At 38.9% G+C, this 17,287-nt stretch overlaps 1 protein-coding gene across 2 annotated transcripts in view; it reads left to right on the top strand.

The window, feature by feature from the left end:
* Positions 1-9,391: 9,391 nt before the first annotated feature.
* The window catches only part of LOC148392304 (nuclear factor of activated T-cells, cytoplasmic 1-like), a 63,659-nt gene continuing 55,763 nt past the window's right edge, over positions 9,392-17,287 (top strand). The window contains exons 1-2 of one of the 2 annotated variants that reach the window (XM_088387893.1): positions 9,392-9,722; positions 9,808-9,914. The gene's annotated coding sequence lies outside the window, so the exon portion shown is untranslated. The remainder of the gene's footprint in view (positions 9,723-9,807; positions 9,915-17,287) is intronic. The other variant, XM_088387891.1, reaches the window with a different exon arrangement.

Below are 17,287 nucleotides of genomic sequence, written 5' to 3'. Positions count from 1 at the left end.
TCTTTATGTGGAAATACTATAGCGGTGTCATTTATGAACAGTTGCCCCTCTGCTACCACTCTACTTTACTCACTACTAACACACACCAGAACGCAATCCCCTCACAATGCGGCTGCAGCGTTATCGGAACACTGGATGGTAGTAAATATCAGTAATTATAGGAGGTCAAAAAAGGTCAACTGCTTCAAAAGATCTGCTGTCATAATTTGTTTAAGGACCTGCAGCTAATAGATGTCTTCACAATATGTGTGTTTGGGAGGGACTTTTTTTCCAAATATGCGACTCAAAAATACTTCATTAAAATGAAAACAATATAAAAATCCTGATGGATAAAACATGCTACAGGCAAAACTTCATTTTTGTATCAACCAGAGTGCATATTAAGAATCCAATTTAGGATTATACAACACCTACTACATTAGTTGGGATCTAATACAGTCACCTGATGTATACTGGAAATGTATGCTAAATATGTGTCTCTCCAAAAATCTTTCCTGGATTTAATTTTACATTTTAACAGGCACACTGATCAAATTGATGCTACTAAGGACGTTGGTAACATTGTTACCTTTGATTTGTAAACAAAACTAGATAATAATAAAATACATGATAAAAACACATAGACCTAACAAGCCAAAGGTTGTGGGTTTGAATCTAGCTCTAGACTTCTTGTATGGAGTTTGCATGTTCTCCCCATGCCTGCGTGGGTTTCCTCTGGGAACTCCGGTTTCCTCCCACATTCCCAAAACATGTATGGTAGTCTGATTGTACACTCCAAATTGCCCATCGATGTGATTGTTTGTCTATATGTGCCCTGGCTGGCAACCATTTCACGGAGTCATTTGGGATAGGCTTAATAGATAATATATGTAATTCAGAGTAATATAATAATAATACCACCCTAAGACAGCTGAGATAGGCTCCAACACAACAGGGACCCTCGTGAGGAAAAGCAGCTCGGATAATGGATATATAGATAGACATCATTGATGCTCAGGGATCAGGTAATCACAAATCACGGTTGAACTTGATAACGTCACATGATCAAACTCAGAAAACGTGAGTCGTGATTATTGTCGTGTTTAGACTCGTGGGGGTGCATAGAACATATGCCATTATCGATAAAAACATTTTGATTTAATTTCCCCTAAATGTTTGTCTTCATCTATTTTCTATGCCATGTTTTGCTCAAGTTTGTATGGACAAGGGTTTGCTTCATGCAAATTCAGCTAAATTTGAATAAATAGTCAGCTCCGAAACCCCTCAGACAGGCATGAAAAATGTGATTTGTACTCTACTGTACATATAGCAGGGACATCCAAATTAGTTGTTTGGCATTTTCAGTGGCTAATGTTGTAAACACAATTCCTAATTGTTTTCAACAGAATGTTCTCTTGGATTTCCTGCATTGTCTGCCTAAAGGTGTCTTCAAATTAAAGCTGTTGTTCATGCCAGAGTAACAAAGGTTGTCTCCTTAGTGGAGATATCTCATCAGGGAACCTATAAGAATGTACGTCTTATTAATTATTTAAACGGTTGCGTAAGCATAGAAGCTTTACCAATAAAGCCAATCACAGATGAGGGGAGGTTTTCGTTCTTCCAGGGAAAAAATGTGATAAAGAAGACCCTTGCCTTTTTTTCTATAAAAGCCAACCAAGTCCTTCCCCATGCTCAGGGTGTGGCTGATGGATGGGTCTGCATTTCCCAAGCCTCGAAATCACCCCATAAACATACACACTCACACCCTTCCTCCTGCCGCACATCTGTAGTTTGGACAGCTGATACAAGTGTACTATATTTATTTATTTCCTTTAATACTCTTCTTTATCTCCTTTGTTGTTATTTGGCCTGGGAGATTGATCAATATTTAATTTTCTGGGAGGAGAAGTGGAGAGAAATCAGGACTGCAGTGACATTCGGGAAATTTTCTTTTGCATACCTTCAGGTCACCTTCTGCGCTGTTCTTTCTCATGTCAGAATTTTCCTAATTCTAGCCAAGATTGTTAGTCTGTTTCACCTTTCTTACTGAACTGGCTTTTGTTGGGTTTGCCCTCAAAGAACATACAAAAGGCAGTAACCTCTACAGTAATTCAATGAAAGACCTTAAAGGCACCTGCTGTGACCTCTTGCAAGAAGTCGTATTGAGAAACAGGGCACTCTGATGACCTCTGACCTCATATTATCATTGCCCGGTACTTGGATATGCTCTGTAATGACTAAGCAGTCAAATCAATGGAGCGTTTTTCACTTTGAATGATGGAAGGTCTGGTTTTTTTTTTTGCCATAAGCAACATGGAAGTCCACACTATACAAGAGATAAATATAAAAATAAAGCAAATCAATAGAGCCATTTTCTCTTTTTACTGATATTTGGAAGTTTTTGACATTTTGATGGTGCTCAAGCAAATTCCATTTGCAAAACCCAGCGGTTGAATCCCTCAAAATAAAGGATTAGGAGAACACAGTTATCGCATCTTTGTAGTTCCGAGGAAAGAAAGGGACAATGATAATAAAACCTTGTTACAGTTACTTAGTCAGCGTCAATGAATCAAATCTTTTGGTCAATGAATTTGAAACAAGCAAATTGTCATACACATTACGAGCTGTTATTATTTCGACCCTACGTGTAGCCTTTCCATTGACCCAATAGGGCGGTTTGTGTGATCTTTTTGCATAAATGTTAGTCTAAAAATCCCAAATCATTTAATGGATATGCACAGTAAGTCAGGCTTTATTTTTATTTACTTTTTGCATCAACTCATTGAACAAGTCCCCCCCCCATTCAAATTCCATTTAAGTGATGGCCTCCATTCAGTTTCTCTAATGTTCACGCAGTTGACCATCTTTATTTTGCGACTCACACTGTCTCTGTTGCTTTACAGTCGATAATGAGAAAAAGGGAGTTGATCATTTTGACCGCAGGCCATCTTAGCATAGAGGGCAGTGCCACCCTGGCTCTCATTATGTTTGCTGTTCCTTTGCCATGCTTGATAATTGCCACCAGAAGGGTTCAGGAATTTCCATGCACATGGTGGTGGTTTCTTGCTCCTTTTAACTTCTGCTTCTTATTGAGCAGTGAGGAATTTACATTTTCTATTCATGAGGAGGAGAAATTACCGGGCCATAAAGTTGTTCCTCACTCAGTTTATGTGGCAAGAACAAAAAAAGAAAGAAACAAAAAAAATAGATACAGTTTGTTTTATTTTACTTTCCTCTACAGGACAGTTTTTGGTATTTCTCTGCATTATTTGCATATAAAAGCATTAAAAGATGCATGTGGTTTCCGAGGCTTCAAGCCAGGTGTTTGTGGTGACCTGGCCAGCTTCAACGTCCATAAACACATCTGTTATGGCCGCAGTACTTTGCCCACTTGACTCTTTCGTAACCTTTATAAAAAAAAACTGCGCTGCCAAGTGCAACTACTTCTGTTTAATCTGGCTACATATTTGATTTGACCTCATTTGGCAACATGTTAATGAATGAATAAATTAAAAATAAGAATTATTTTATTTGATTGGCGTTGAAACAGTGTGATGTTTGTGTCAAAAATAAATGCAAACGTAGAATTGAATGTTTACGAATGCTAAATGCACACACAACAATAAAAGATAAAAAAAAACATGTGAATACCCTATGTATATGGACTATGGAAAATGGAAAATAAAATGGAAAATAAATGAGAAATAAAGAAAAATTAAACAAATTCTATCAGGACTTAGTTGGAATTGGGAACAGAGTTACAGTTCCAATCCAGCACAGTCGAGTCAATTTCATAGTCCTTGCGCAAATGAGCATAATAAATCATGGGCAACTGGTCATTTATTTCGCATATTAATACACAATTCCCAGAATGCAGATCATACAAAATGTTGTGGGACCTCAATAGTGGCGCTTCCCTTTCACAGTGGACCACAGAGGTCAGGTACTTGCCAGGGATTATCAAAGTTAACAGGATTTTAATGGCTCCATGGAGACTGGTAAACAGTAGCGGTTTTTTGGCACGGGTGACACGGGAAGCCGCCCGGGGCGGCTTTTTTTTATGTCATGTGGTTTCCTTGGTTTATTTTCCCTGGTAACGAGTTACTTTTATTGAGTAATTCAGTTAATAACACCGTTACTTTTTTGAACAAGTAGTGAGTTCCCAACACTGTAAATTGAGGGCGAGTAACACTTTCTGGTATAGCCTACTCTTTACGTTTGTTAGTATTCTGTTTAGTTACGTTTAGTCTTAACTCGAGAAACACAAAATATCATTTCAAGATTATAAGATTGTGCTTTGCAACAAGACGGTTACAAGTTCAGATATTAGGCATACTTAGTATTTCCCTTAGGTCAACATTGACCTGTAATTAGCTAATAGAATGTTCATATCTGAAGCTAGATTCATAGACGATCATTTGCCATTTGATAGTGCGACTATATTTCGTGACAACTGTATTTTGTGTCATAACTGAAAGTGTGCCAGGCATAGAATTCGGGGATGTTACCAAGGAGCTAATCATTCAACCGTCTATGAAAGTTAGATTATAGTCATTTATGACATTATTATTATTATTATTAATTACATTATTTCTTACATTATTATAATATTTACATTAATGATATTTAGTTTGTAAAGGGGGCGGCTCGGTGGAGTACTGGGTAGCATGTCTGCCTCACAGTTAGGAGGGTGCGGGTTCAATTCCACCTCTGGCCCTACCTGTGTGGAGTTTGCATGTTCTCCCCGGGCCCGCGTGGGTTTTTTCCAGGCACTCCGGTTTCCTCCCACATCCCAAAAACATGCTTGGTAGACCGATTGACGACTCCAAATTGTCCCTAGGTGTGAGTGTGAGTGCAAATGGTTGTTTGTCTCTGTGCGCCCTGCGATTGGCTGGCAACCGGTTCGGGGTGTCCCCCGCCTACTGCCCGATGACGGCTGGGATAGGCTCCAGCACACCCACGACCCCCGTGGGGACTAAGCGGTTCAGAAAATGGATGGATGAATGGATAGTTTGTAAAGGCATGATTATTTAAATGTATAATTCATGGAGGGATGTTTTGTAAAAGAATAATATCGTGGTATATCAAGCTCAATTGCAATTACAGCGGCTCCTCTAAAATATTTTGCCGCATATACTGTTCTAATAAAAAACATATGTGTGAAATAAAATGTTTTTTTTTTTTTTTTTATACAGGGAAGGGGGGTGCTCTGAAGTAGTCTTGCCCAGGGAGTAGTTCAGTATGGAACTGCCACTGCTGGTAAGGAACCTTCGGTGCAAGCAAAGCTGTGTGTCATGCTGCCCCTCTCTGGCCAAAAGTAGTCTCCCTTTGGTCTACCAAAAAAATGAGAAGGAGCAGAAAAGGGAAGATTCGATTTATAGTTCAAATGTAACAATATTCCAATTAAAGGCGTGGCGAGACATTTTATTGTGGTGGGGGTAATGGTGACGATGCAGTCTTGGGGACTGCTGCTTTCCTCTTTCTGTCCAAAAGTAGTCCAGGATGAGGAATGACTTGAAGCTTTGGAACACCTGGTAAATTTAGTTTACGTTTTGTTGCCAAATCCAGATTTTCCCCTGTGTGTCTGAGGCAAGGAGCCGCATATGAGTGTTTGCAAAACAAAATGCCTCTCATTTTTCTTAGAATTATGAAATCCTAAAACAAATGAATCAAGGTCCAGCGTATTTCCCCCTCGGATTAATGTATTTATACAAATAGGCTGGCCTCTTTTACGGTTCCTAAAACATTAATCCATGCTCTAAACCCCGCAGCAAGAAAAGGCTTATGATGCTAACCTTGTCATATTCAGCAGCTGTCAGCAAAATGACCACTGTACCGGGCCACCCTGCTAAAGTGGCCTATTCATTATCCTAATCTCATTAGTTAAGATCTGTTAAGTAGAGATCAGTTTTAATGCATGCTTTTCCGTTTTAATTATTGACCATAAATACATTGGAGTGCATTAGGGGTCGAGAGAGAAGCGCAGAGCTGCTTCTAATAGATTAGCGGACAAGATCATTATCTAAATGTACGTACATATCTAACGAATCATGCATCAGCAATAGCCATGCAGGCATTGTGACATCCATTGCAGTTTGACATTCGACCCTTGGCATGGCCTCTCAGAGGTTTAGCCCCATAAATGTCACAATGCGCTCCAAATTTTATAAAGTAAGTACCAGAGAATTACGTCAGTGAAAGGCTCAAGAGAACAGGGAAGATTAAGAATGTTTCTGAATGCTGACTTGTTATTTTTTTAAATGTTCCATTGTTCATCATTTTGTGATTAGCTTCAAACTCGTTTTATTACTAATGTGCTCATGTACAAGCCACGTAGTATGCAAGGTAAACTTGCACAATCAATGGTGAATACTAGCTATATATGTATTAATGATAATAATCCAGGTCAAATATAATTCAAGATGTTTTATGAAAAAATACTTATTTAATTTTATACAAATAGTTGTCTGGAGTACCTGCAGACCCATCAAACATCAAATGTATATATATGTATATATTGTATATGTATATTTTTACTCTGCCTATTTAAGAACAAGTGTCTGTGACAGTTGATCAAAATTTTGTCTGAATATGATGTTCTTTCTAACTAGGCTACTCACGTCATCCACTTTGTTTTCTGTTGAGATCAACTTAATCCATCTGTTCCTCTTATGTAGCATTTCTAACATGTTGTGCTTAGCTCCAATTAAGGTTTGTTGTCTATACATGTGAGGTCACAGCTCTGCCTGATCAGATTGATTTTACATGCCGTTTCTCTTTGCAGGTGGGGTTCATGACGTAGAAAGGTCCAAACTGAGCTTCAAACAAAGCCCTCTACTTTTCAGAATTTTCTTAGAATACATTTCATATTTAAATACGTCACTTATATTTCATACATATTTCTATTTCAAGAATTTCACCTGATCCTCAATTGAAATTACTTCCTTTCAACAATCGTAGGTGCGGTGAGGCCTATCGTGCTGACTTCGGTTGAGAGGCGGGGTACACCCTGACTGGTGGCTCGCCAATCACAGTCGTTTGGACATACTACAATTTCATTTATTAGTGATATTTTAACTTTTGACTTGATTGCTATTTAGATGACAACATGTGTGAATAACTGAATTTCATCTGTTGCTTCATTATCGACAGGCTGCTCCATACAGTGTTCTCTAATTCAACTGAGTCAATCGTTAGCTGCCCGCTAACATGAATGGATGGATGTCTGGGAGCGTCAGGTCATAACAGTCATATTGAATCGGCCATATTAGCGAGTCAATAAGAGCTCGAGGCAGGTTTATTTAATTACAGTAGGAGACTGATTAGAATGCTTTCCCCGGAGTAAGTATAGACTATATCTCATAATCATAACAATGGTGCAAATAATGAACAGGTCAAAGTAATATCCCTTTGTGGTTTGTCACCGGTAATCACCCTGGTAAATTATTGCCGCGTGATGTGGATTCGTGTTGTGCCTGCAGTGATGATTTGACAAACTGCAAATAAACCAAAACAAATAAATGCACCATACAAAGAACATGCGCGCGGGAAAAATTGGAATCCTGATGATACCCTGGAGCTTAAATATTCCCGTTTCCTGTGAAGGCTTACTCAGAAACATGTCAAATGAGATATGTTCTTTTTGTTATGTTCACAAACATGTATCCACACTAAAGCAAACGATATAAATGAGTGAGTGTGCCTGTGTATGTGAGAGTTGCCTTTTTGTAAATTAAGGATTACAGCCTAAAACTATTTGCACAAGCAATATAATTAATTTAGGAATTTTATTCAAATATAATTTACATATAAATATGTGCTCTATTCAATTAAAAAAAACAATAAAACAAAATTGGATGAATGACACCCTAAAGGGCTCAATTTTCTTTCCAATTGTTTTTCAGTGAAAAATGGTTATTTCCATGCAATTTCTTTATTTTGGCCTTTACTAACTCAAACATTTTTTTGTTAATTTGTTTATATCACGTTTGACTGGATGAAACATCATTCATACTACAGGGTCTTGCGGTCAGCACAGGCATTGGAGACCTTGCCCCACTGTACCCTCACCTATGATGAGTTAAAAAGAAAAGTAAAAATGTACATTACATTTTTCCATTTTACAATAATTGACAAAGGTGGCTATTGGCAGAAGCCTTCACACAAGAGACATTGCTCTTTGTCTTTATGTCGTCAATATGTGCTTTATTGCACATGTACTGCACATGCTGACATTCAACAGTCTAATATATTTGATGAATGTGTGTGACATATTTTGTCCTTCTGATGAGCCAGAAAAGCAACCGTGGGGCCAAGAAAGTGCCAAACTTGCTGCCGACAGGAGGCAGAGATGTAGAAGAAGCATAGCACTCTTTCCTTAGACTTTGGGTGCATTCGGAAATTTACTCTTCGGAAATTCTTTGCTCTGAGAGCGTGTGTTCCGACATGAAGTGTGCTCCGATGAATATCTGCATGCATTATTATTATTATTAGTAGTAGTAGAACTGATTGACTCACTAAACAGATTGGTTTGTCAGGAACATCAGACATGCGTTTTTTATCATTTGTCATTTTTTAATTAGGGCTTTCATGACATCCATACATCCATTATCTGAATTGCTTATTATTACGAGGGTCACGGGCATGCTGGAGTCAATCCCAGCTGTTTTAGGGCAGTTGGCAGGGGACACCCTGAATGGTGTCAGTTGCAGGGCACGCATACACAACCATTCACACTCACAGCTACAGACAATTAGGAATGGTCAATGGCCTACCATGCATGTGGAAGGAAATTGGATTACCATAAGGAAACCTACACAGGCACAGGGACAACATGCAAACTCTAGAGCTGGAATTGAACCCTGCACCTCTGAACTGTGAGGCAAATGTCATGCCTCGTACCCGTGCCACAACATGCCGCCCTTGCGTAATATGTTAAGTACAAATGTGTTTTTCTGATTAAAGAGTGAGATAAAGATCAGTAAAACAGCACTTATGAACCTTATTTCATATATTATTTTGTTTTTCGAGCAATCACGTTGGTAAACAGTGTGGAATTGATTGAATCGTGACTTAAAGCTTTGAGTACATGTGTTTCAATTCAGATAAAACTTTAAATACATGTTTATCTTCTAGCTTGTATTCATCTTTTCATTTTAGAGTCATTGCTTCACCACTTTTGAACTTCACCATGTCACTAAAACAGACCATTTTGAGCAAGGCCAGCAAACCCTCTTTTGCATCACCTTCCAATTCAAGGTTACTTTAAATGCAACATGTTTCCACGTGGTGGCAGCAAAGTATTGCACATGTGTGAATTTGCTCCTAATGTGTTTCATGACATATCTACATGTGTAGGGGTGTAAGAACGTTGCAATCGTTTACTATTTTACTAACAATTCCCTTAGCGATTCCAGTCGGCAGGAACTACGTCACTACGCAGGTTACGCACGCGACGTCAAATGCACAATGACGTAAACAACGATGGTACCTGTCAGGTAGAAGCGCTCCAAATTTTGGTTACACTTCGCCAAGAAGGACGAAAATAGTGCGACGTGCAATACTTGCCATGTTGAAATTTCAACAAAGGGAGGAAATACCTCTAATATGCAAAAGCATTTGTACACACAGTATGCTTTGGTTTAACGAAATGTCGCCTATTTGGTCTGCTGCAGAGGAACAGTCAACAACCTACAACACTGGCAGCAGCATTAGCCCGAGCCCAACGTGCAGTTTTACTGCAGGTAAACTAACACTGCTTTTCGTGCAAGCTCTATTTCTATAATCGTAAAATATATCATGCAAATCACGTCTCGTGTTTTACTTTAGATGACGACGAGAGACACTGTCTGGACTGAGGAATGTCATCGTGCAGTGACAAAGTTTGTAGTTAAAGGCTTGCACCCATTTGCCACTGTAGAAGCCCCTGATTTTGGGTAGGTTATTATTTCTATTTTAGGAGAATGTTTGCATTCTTCTTTTATGTTTGGAATGTCATATTTACACAAAGTTGCAATATATAAAACTAAATGATCATAATAGTTTTGTGCCCCCCCCCCCCCCCCACACACACAATAAGCATCGATAAGAGAATCGATAAAGAATTTATTAATTATACGGAACTAAAAATTTAATAGAAATCGTAAAAATCTCATCAAATGCCATCCCTACATGGGTGCTATCACATTTGACAGCCCAGATTAAACCCATGCCAATGACACTTGCAGCCGTGGCTGATTGGACAAGAAAAAGACCCCCCATTTCTCCTACGCTTCCATTTAAGAGTCCTTAAATAGCCCAAACACAGATTGCCTCATGTTTATTAGTTAGATATCAAAAGCAGCAGCTGATAGACATAGATGCTCATTATCAGTTAGTGTTGCTTCAGAAGAGACTAATCTGTGCCCTTTGAGGGTTGTCATGCAAAGCACCACTAGAACTTCAGGAACTATAATTCAAATTTATCTAATTAAAAAGAAGATTGAGAGAAGAAAAAAAAGGGGGCGGCGGTGGAATCACAAATAAGTGAATAAGTGGAAAATGTAATTAGTTTGAACTTGAACATGTTTTTCTCGACCTTAAGGTGATTTAATGTGACATTACCATTTGTTTTTCAGATCTATAGGTTTTGCAACTTAAACTTACAAGCCACAATATTAGGTATGCCTGCAACATCAAACTAAATGATAATAATTGCAATTTAGTTACATTCATAAGTAAGTCAATTAACTGGTCAAATAATACGTTTCTGGTGACAAAGTAAACATTATTCTTTATAAAGCAAAATCTTGAAAAATTGCATTTCATTCAATTGTGTAGATCGATGTTGTTGATGATGGTTTCTGCTTTATTGACATAAACGAAAGAAAATAGCTAAATTTACTCATTCTTGCAGCCCTTTTATTTCAAAACAGCTGCAACCACGGAATGTGACATTGCACGTTGGTCTGGAAAGGTGCAGGGACTTACTGAACGAATACACACTGTGGTAGCAGGTGCTCTTTGTAAAATGGCTTAATGTGTGCAGAGATGATGTCATTTAAACCAGTTGGACAATATTATACTGAGAGAAAAAAAAACAGCAAATCATGGAAAATAACTTTAATTAGAGCCAGAAGAAACTGGAGCCCTATGAATACTTGACCTTGTGATGTATGTTTAAATGTTGGCTCCACTCTCCACCAGATGGTGCCAGACTTAATAAGTTAGACAGAAAAGTCATCCGTCCTCCATTCATCCGCTTTCTGCAGAGTTTCTCTACATTAGGCCTATTCTCGTTAACTTTGACCCCCCGCCCCCACCCCCCCTCGACTGTGATGCAAAACGTGTGGTACATTTTCATTGCAAATAAAAATGGTGAGACCCGTTTCCCTCAAACTACTGTTGGAAATATAAGATCGCATTATATTGATTGAAAACAAAGATAAGAAAAATGATTCAATTTCATTTATATTTGGGCAAAATAATGTTGCCTCGGTGATTTGAGTTCCCTAAAAGTTGAGCAGAAAATATATACAATTAATGCAATTTATCTGTAATACAGCAGATGGCAGCATTATTACATTTACCAGCAGCTACCTGTCAACGTGTGTATTATTACAAAAAGTAAAGTAGTTCTTTGCATGGTTAAACTCTTAAGCCCTATACTGTTTTATTTGCAATAAAAACATAAGAAAACAACATTATTTTACACTGTCATCTAGTTTTATTAAGGCCTTAGTTATTGAAGCAACCCAAAGGAAAATTGTTTCTTTGATAGTATTCTGATTCATAATTTTGGTCATGGAAAACTCCCAAAAGATTTTATAACCTATATGACTGATAATTACAATTCATCATGCAATTACAGTTTTTCTTAATTGATAAGACAATAAATTGCATTCACTGCACACAGCCACGGACTGTACTCATTTCTCAAAAACAGACTCTTCTGTCAAAACCATGAACACTATTCATGAATTTCTTACAGTTGCCAAATCGCTTGCACTCATTTTGCAAAAGACATCATGTTTATTTTAACTCACTTTTCAATCAAAAAGTGAAGACAGGCAAAATTGAGACACTGTTCCCACATAGCTGTTACAATTAAGACACACGTCACAGCTCGAAAAACTTGCAAATGAACTGCATATTATGAAACCTGCTGCAAAACAGTATCAGCTATTTATTATGGATGTTAGAGGGGCAAGAAACCATGCGAGAAGAAGAAGAGAATGTGGACCTTGCCCAGAACCTCAACCTGGTCCTGCCCATGCATCTTCTCCTAAATCTGACCCAGTCATTGCACCTTGTCGGCAGCATACTGACACGGGTGCAGCACTGCAGTGACCCCCATCTGATTCATTCATGGGATTCATTTGTGTTTAATTTGCCATTGTTGAGGACTGTCTTATATTTAGAAGTGCTACCACAAATTTTGTAAACAAAGTTAAAATTTTGACAAAGTGTGCTTTTGGTAGATGATAGATGGTCATTTAGCCTAATTAAGCAGTAGACTCAAGTTGTATAGTTGTAATAGTAGGTAAATACTATTTGAAAATTGAGTCTTTCAAAGCCTCTGGATATTTTTTTCAAAGCCTCTGGATATTTATTCAAAGCGGCATGGCAGCCTGACAAATCGTGCTAATGTGGCACTCTGACACGTGCACGCAATGACATACGTATGAATAGTTTCAAGACAATTTTCCAGTTTAGCAATCCTGGATTTCTGTAAAAACCCACAAAGGAGACACGGGGAGACACAACAGTAATGTGTTCCGACTGGAGGCAGACCCTGACCAATGCCAACATGGGAAATCTCCTTCATCTGGAGGTCTCCTCAATCCTGGCCTGGCCAGGCTTTCTGGGAAGTGAGGAAAGCCGAGGTATTGAGTCACACTGGTTCTTGGGTCAGGGTGGTTTTAGACTGTTGGAAAAGAATTATCTTGGAGGGGCCAGTATGGAGTGTGTATTCTCATAAGGGCAAGCAGGGATTCCCTTTGACAAGACCCACGCTTTATTTTCTTACGGAGAAAAGAGGGGGTGAGTGGGCAGGGGGAATGTTGGAGGGTGGGGGTGAGGAGGTGACAATGTGTGAAATTATATTGTCCAGATGTATTTACATGCATAACCTTAATCACTTGAGAATAGAGAACCTTTCTATTTGGCAACAAATCTCTGTGCACAGATGTGTGTTGCAAGCATAGCTTTCTGTATGTTCATACATTTATTGGAACATATGTGCATTTCTTGGTGAGCTTGTGTATTTTTCTTTATTTTTTTGGCAGTGTCATTGCTACTGATCTCCTTTTACTGGAGAATGATTAGGGGGCCCAGACAGTTTCCCAGAAGCCATCACAGTTATATTTGTGACACATGGGAGCTGCTGAGTAACGCTGCCTCCTGCTGTTGTAGCTGACGAGCCAACAAGCCACGGAGGCATCTTTCATGGTGGGAGTGTGTCATACTCATGTTGTATGTAGGGTCAATAGAGAGAGTTCATCGAGACAATATATCATACGAAGTGATGACACAAGCACCAGCTATGTTCTATTTCGCTTTTCCGATCAAGTGTCATGAGGAAGTTGGAGTCAGCCAAAAGCTGAATTAGGGGTGGCTAGGCAGGGTACACCCCGGACTGATGTTCAGTCAATCACAGGAGCAACTGTCTGTCAATCTGTCTGTCTGTCCGTCTCTCTGTCTGTTTGTCTCTCTGTTTAATAATACTTTCTTGTATTAGTCATTGATTGTGTGTGTGCGTGTCAGACTCATTCAGACTATGTTAGTATGAAGGGATGACTTGAAACGCTTCTCGCTTCTTCCTACCCCTTTAGAACATGAACTACATTTTATCTTCTAACAATTTACCATTTCTTAATCATACCATTCACATTTCACTTCTGTTATTTATTCTTTTGTTTCTTTTTTAATACTTGTCTCCTTTAAACATGTTCAATAAACAATGTTAAAAAAAATGAAAATATTCTTTAAAAAAAACAGATTTATACTCTGCATAACCATTACGACGGTGACATTGGCAGCAACTACTGTGAAACAATGAAAAAAGATGAAAATCCCAGATCTTAACCGTTGTTGAAAAGAAATGGTAATTTGACAATTCAGACTGTTTACTTACTTTCTTGCACCCAAATGTGCTTTTATAATAAACCATGCGAGTGATCAGCAGGAGAAGAAGCCAGTTTTCCTATGTTTTATGATGAGGGATGCCTTATTACATGATTATGCTATTTGGTTTCAATGCAGAGGGTCCAAACTGCAGCATCAGGGTATTCCTTCATATTAGTATTACTGTCAGAAGCACCACTGTAGGATTCAAATGCGACATATACCACTGGATCGGCTTTCCAGAAACTAGGGATTTGCTAAAGGATGCATGGTAAAAGCAAAGGGCGTCAGATTGAACCACATGGCATGGCAGCTCAATCTCTCTCTGCGGAGCACCACTTAATTGTGTCAGGTTTCATTTCAGCACAAATCCACTGGCATAAAAAGTAAAAGAGAGAAAAGAAAACTTTATCTCATCTGGTGTTAATGGGTATTTCAAATTGTGAAGGAATATTTGAATCCAGCAACTCATTCAGACCAGATGTTTTTTTGTTTTTTTTTAATGTGGACACTCATTCTGGACCCTGTGCCTCTGTCAAGCACATGCCTGAGAGTATGAGTGGTTGTTAAAGGCCTTAATTAGCAGAACGCAATCTGATGCAAGCCCGACATCTATGCTATTGCTCCAAAAGTTGTTTTGAGGATGTGAAGGTCAAGCCTCAGCCTCAGATGTCACCCAAACCTTGAGCGTCACGCTATAAGGATTATTCCTCATGTGATACATTCTCACACCACTTGTATCTGTGCCAGATAGCGGTGAATCAAAACAGGGGGCTGACTAACAACAATGTGTGAATCACATTGCTTTTAATAACGCTTTGTTCGACTGCTGTGAGTGTAATTAAGTTGTATATTGTAGAGTAATATAATAATAACAAATGAACATAATGTCTATTTTTCATGGAATTTAGTTAATTGAGTTTGGTTAATTGAGTTGTATATTGTAGCGTAATACAATTATAATAAATTAACATAATGTATATTTCTCATGGAATTTAGTTGTACTTTGCCTTTGACACCGGTTTAGGAACTAAAAAATGCAACTGCAATTTTCACAATTTAACAGGTCTGTGGCCTTATTGTGCAAATGCTACGCGTTAAGTATTTACACCAGGGGTCTTCAATGCTGGTCCATGGTGGCCGGTTTCCTGGATATTCCAGCGGACTGGGTGAAAGCTGGACTGATCAAATTGGGATACTCTCCAGCTCAATGGGACAAAACCACCATTGCCGTTCTAGGTAACTTTTGTAATCATAGCTTTTGTAACAACCATCAAAAGTGTATTGACAAGTGTAAGGGCACAGAATATGAATTTACTCCGTGGACTCTATTTTTGTGCCCTGTACAAGTCGAGCACGAAGCGCTGTGTAAATCTGGGGTGGGCTATGCTGGATTTTGGAGCAGTTAAAATGGATGTTTTTAGTTGTTGTGAGCGTGAACAGCCAACTTGATTCACAGAACGGGTTCTCTCATTCCCTTCAAAATTAATACCTGAGAGATGCAGTCTTGGACAGCTCGGAAAACAGAAACTGATTTGCTCCAGTTCATTCAGGAGGTCAAAGCGTGCAGGCAGACCCCCCACGAGTGGATGATGAAACATTGACCTAGCAGATCGCAGATCTGTGAAGGTGGCACTTGGAGACCATCTTCCACCACTATCATTTGTGTTTGTGTCGTTCTATTGCTGTTGACAAAAGATATATTTCATTATCTGACTCAACCAATTATGACAGTAAAGTTCAGCGCACTGTTGGCTGAGCACCGAGGTCGTCAGACTCGACACTCCGTTAACATCTACATGTCATGCAGCCTCCTTTGCACAGTCTAGTCTAGTCTTATTGTTAGTGTTTGACCGATTTGACTCTTTTTATTAACGAAGTCATTTAGTTTAACAAAGTGAAGCCACACCTTTATCGATACAAGGTGCAACCACGCGACTTTCTTTGTTGGTCTCAGCAAGTTCGCGTCTGTGGATGAGGCACCAGAAAAATACGAATGATTCCTAGAGTATAGGAATTTTAGTTCCATTTCCAATTTATTCTCGAGACTCAATGTTCAACCATACCTGACCGACGCAGTTGCCTCATGCATCATCGGCCGGCCTGGATTTACAGATTTCTAACTAGTAAATGCCGATGGATGACTACCTTTCATCTAGGGTGGGGACACATTGAGCAAAATCCCCACATATAAAGGATACACTTCCAAACATACAGAGACCTCATAACTCCCTGACCCCCACCAGTAAAAAAAAAAAAACTGCTAGCTGGAGAGCTGCCATGGTTTCCAAGCAACTCACACAAACAGCAGGAAACACATGAGGGGTCACATCACAGTGTGCATAAAAAAGGAAGGTACTGAATAGAGAAATTAGTGAAAAAAAGAGGAAGCAGACATGAGTTGATCCCTGCTGACCCCTCTCACCACCCCCACCTCCAGAAAAAAATGTCCTGCAATAAAGGTGTTTTTCCTTTACTGTCCCATTAGAAAAACAATCATACAAGGGTGGTCCTGTGTTACTCCGTAAAATGGATAATTTAATCTCTTCATCCGTGTGAATACCAGCACAAAAGAAAGGACAATAGGCTGGCCTCAAACTCACCTGAGAAAGGCTTTGAAAAATTTCAGAGGAAATACGTATTCTTGTTTCTATTGTTTCGTTTTCCCCTGCTGTCAGTCACTTGTCACCCAGATATGCTTACAGTGGCCATGTTCAACTTTGAATTGCAGAGAGCAAAGTAAAGAATGCAGCTGGAAACCCCAATAAATCATGTTTCAACACGTCTTGTAAAATATTGAGGTGTTTGAGTGTCCTACTACAATACAACAAGGTAATGAGTGACGAAACCTTAATGGCTACTTTGAGAAGGGTAAACACACTTGGAAAGCAATTCACGTCCTTTATGTCACCTTTTTGCAGAAATGGTGATGTTCATCTGTCTATCCGTAAAATGCATGTAAAGTTAAATCTTTGAAATTGTACGATTTTGAATTGAATTCAAATTGGATCAAAAAAGAATAGCTCAAGCCAAAATGTCCTGACACTAGTCAGCTTGTAAACAATTAATCCTCAGGGGCGAAGTTGATTGATAGAATGTGTTTCACTCCCTATTGAAGTCCAAACAGAGTTCTTTTGTTATTATGTTTTACTGTGAGTTCAACCCGAATCACTATACAATAAGCACCAGTTAAGCAAACAATGAA

The sequence above is a fragment of the Syngnathus floridae genome, chromosome 10, assembly GCF_059516105.1.
Source record: "Syngnathus floridae isolate MCC-2025c chromosome 10, RoL_Sflo_1.0, whole genome shotgun sequence".
Taxonomy (NCBI): domain Eukaryota; kingdom Metazoa; phylum Chordata; class Actinopteri; order Syngnathiformes; family Syngnathidae; genus Syngnathus; species Syngnathus floridae.
The sequence above is the reverse complement of the archived record's forward strand: the minus strand, read 5'-3'. Positions and strand labels throughout refer to the sequence as shown.